Source organism: Lolium rigidum, chromosome 3, assembly GCF_022539505.1.
Source record: "Lolium rigidum isolate FL_2022 chromosome 3, APGP_CSIRO_Lrig_0.1, whole genome shotgun sequence".
Classification (NCBI taxonomy): Eukaryota; Viridiplantae; Streptophyta; class Magnoliopsida; order Poales; family Poaceae; genus Lolium; species Lolium rigidum.
Genome location: NC_061510.1, coordinates 115,825,774 through 115,829,787, shown reverse-complemented (window position 1 = coordinate 115,829,787; position 4,014 = coordinate 115,825,774).

Genomic DNA, 4,014 nt, shown 5'->3' with positions numbered 1-4,014 from the left:
GGAAATGTCGAGTAGGAAGTAATTGAGAGTAAATAATAACGAAAACAAAGTAATTGATTGTGTTTGGAGTTTACTGCATATGAGAGATTAGGCGTTGAGAGGTATAGTTCACGATGATAGTGAGTGTGCCAAATAGATGGATATATGAATGTAGTTGGGATGTGAAAGTGATTTTTGTATATTCGGATAAAAGTAGGAGAGCAACCCTTTATTCATCTATCTCCTTGATGCCTGGATCAATAGACACTGTTTTCCAATTAATTATTGGTATCAACAATAGCTACTGTAATTATTAAGGTCGTAAGACCGGACCAACACATTAAGGTTAGTGGTTCCTAGCTCGTTCTACTCGAGTTGTTTTCACTTCTCCCACTGTCACTAGGAGGTCGCGGAGTTGCTAGACAACAAGTGTTTATCTATGTAGATCTCTGGATCATGTTGTCTTGGCTCTTAATTAGGCAACAAGCATTATGCAAACCATAGACGATCAATCTCATAAGTAATAATAATAATAGTTTTCATAAATGAACGATAATAATGATAGACACATCACATCTCACCAATCCCCACATCTTCCACGCCAAGGGGGATTTACTCGCACATAGGAGGTGAATTTTTACAAAGACATAATGATTATGAAAATGGAGTTCTTCTCGATTTACTGTAGAACTCCACAAATAAGATCAAACCAGATACAATCTCAAGAGTCTCAAAAATAAATATAGATTACAACCCTAGTTTTTAAAAAGATGAATCTTTCTCTCTCCCTCTATGATGGTGGAGTGAAGGATCTTGAGGAGGAGGATCGTGGCAAAGATCGAAGGATGAATTATTCTTCTCTGGATATCTTCGTCATTGTTTGTGGATGAATTGTGGCGGCTGTGAATGTTTTTCACCCTTTTTTCCTTCATAGAAGTTGTTACTTTTGAAGAGGCGAGGGAGGTGCTGTATGGTACGGTTGCATGGTGTGGTAGGGATGATCGTACTATGGGTCTTTAAAGCATGGGCCGCCTTGGATCAATATCTCTCCAATTAAGGTTTTGCTTGATTTCCTCCAAATCTTCATTTATAACTTGATTTCCTTCCGAAAACTACATATTTTCTAAAAGTAATAATAAAACACAATAAAAGGAAAAGTTTGTTGTTTTTGGCATTTTGCACTTAGTTAGAAAGTGAAAACCAATGGATCTGAATAAAAATCATATAGAATACCTCGGAAAACATGTCGTTTTGGGGAGTTATAAAGGGCCACATGAAGCTTATGTGAGATTACTTCAATCCAATGCAACCTACGTAGAGAAATATTTTCGCTGGCGCTTTCGGATGCATAGGAGTTTCTTTCTCACTACTACAATAGCCGTGGAGAAGCGTGATGATTGGTTTAAGTTGAGGAGAAGTGCATCGGGCAAGATCAGTGTGAGCCCACTGATGAAGTGTATTATGGCTATTTGAGTGCGCTTGCCTATGGGTGTTCAGCCGATGACATTGACGATTATGTCCTGATCTAGGAAGATAAAATCCTGGAGGCCGTCCTAAGATACACATCGGCCGTGATTGAGATATTTGGACCGGAGTACTCTAGGAAACCAAATGAGGAAGACACCCGGTAGACTCTTGGCTGAGGATGCAGAACGAGGATAGTCTGGGATGCTTGGCTCAGTAGATTGCATGCATTGGACATGCATGGAGGATTTGTCATGTTGGATAGAAAGGATGGTACAAAAGCCACCACAAAGATCCAACAATCATTCTTGAGGCTACTGCAAGGAAAGACATGTGAATTGGGCATTCGTTTTTTGGATTGTCTGGATCTCATAATGATTTGAATGTAATATCAATATCACCACTATTCCCGAAGCTCGTCGCCGGAGAAGCTCCAACTTGCAACTATGCAGTCAATGGCCATCAGTACTGTTGGAGATATGCCCAAGAGGCAATAATAAAGTGGTTGTTATATATCTTTGTGTTTATGATAAATGTTTATATACCATGCTATAATTATATTAACCGAAACATTAACACATATGTAAACAAAAAGGAGTCCCTAGTAAACCTCTTGTATAACTAGCTTGTTGATTAATAGATGATCATAGTTTCATGATCATGAACATTGGATGTTATTAATAACAAGGTTATGTCATTATGAGAATTATATAATGGACACACCCAATTAAGCGTAGCATAAGATCACGTCATTAAGTTATTTGCTAAAAGCTTTCGATACATAGTTACCTAGTCCTTGATGACCCACAAGTATAGGGGGTGTATCGTAGTATTATCGATAAATAAGAGTGTCGAACCCAACGAGGAGCAGAAGGTGTTGACAAGCAGTTTCGATGAAGGATTCACTGTAAATGCTCACAGACAAGTATTCAGGGGTTTTGATATAGCAGATGAATAAAGTACAAGTAAGTAAAATGCGAGAGTAATAATTGCAGCGAGTGGCCCAATCCTTTTTAGCACAAAGGACAAGCCGATTTGTTTACTTATAATGACCAAACGTTCTTGAGGACACACGGGAATTTAGTCTAGTGCTTTCGCTTCATATAGCTGATTAATCTTCATTGTTTTGATAAGTGTTGTGTGGGTGAACCTATGCTAATGCACCGCCCTTCCTAGGACTAATACATACCTGTGATTATACCCCTTGCAAGCATCCGCAAATACAAGAAAGTAATTAAGATAAATCGAACCACAGCCTTAAACTCTAAGATCCTGCTATCCCTCCTGCATCGATATACCAACGGGGGTTCAGGTTTCGTCACTCCGGCAACCCCGCAATTAGCAAACGAATACAAGATGTATTCCCCTAGGCCCATAAAGGTGAAGTATCATGTAGTCGACGTTCACATGACACCACTATAAGAATAACACCACAACTTAAATATCATAACATTGAATATTACCCAACATAATTCACTACTAACATTTAGACTTCACCCATGTCCTCAAGAACTAAACGAACTACTCACGAGACATCATATGGAACATGATCAGAGGTGATATGATGATGAATAACAATCTGAACATAAACCTTGGTTCAATAGTTTCACATAATCAATACCGGGAGAGTTTCCCCTACCAAACAATCAAGATTCAACCCTAGATGTTACAGCGGTGACGAGGTGCAGCGGTGGAGATGGCGGTGATGATGATGGAGATGATGGTGATGATGATCCCAATGATGTCCAGCTCGATGACGGTGACGATGGCGTCGATTTCCCCCTCCGGGAGGGAATTTCCCCGGTAGATTTCAGCCTGCCGGAGAGCTCTTTTCTCTCTGGTGTTTTCCGCCCCGCAGAGGCAGCTGTGACTCTTCGCGATTATTCCCTGGAGCTTAGGTTTTCGGGACAAAGAAGTACGCGAAGGAGAGGAGGCCAGAGGGGGCTTGGCCCCCCTCCCCACAAGGTGGCGCGGCCAGGCCTGGGCCCGCGCCGGCCTATGGGGGGGCCCATGGCGGCCCTCCTCGGCTCCTCCTTTTGGCTATCTTCGTCTTCTGGAAAACTAGGATTTTCAGTATAATTCCCGTCAGTTGTTGATCTTCCGAAATATTGCATTCTGATGGTGCTTTTTCCAGCAGAATCCTGACTCTGGTGCGCGATTCTTCAATAACCATGAAACATGCAAAATAGATGAAATAACATAAGTATCATCTCTAAATATGAAAAGATATCAATGAATAACAGTAAATTATGATATAAAATAGTGATGCAAAATGGACGTATCAACTCCCCCAAGCTTAGACTTCGCTTGTCCCCAAGCGAAACCGAACTCGGTAAACAAGACCACATGTTTATGGAGTGAAGAGTCGATAAATCAAATACGGACAAGAAGCATCATATTAATTCACACAAGACATTCTAGTAAACAACTTCCTCATATAATTCCACTTGAAACAAGTAGAAGGTAATCACAAATAAAGGTGCATAGGAAATCATAATTGGTGATGGCAAACTTCGTTCTTGGTCGAAGAACGAGTTAACAAATTATACTTATCTATTGAGCAGCGCTCTT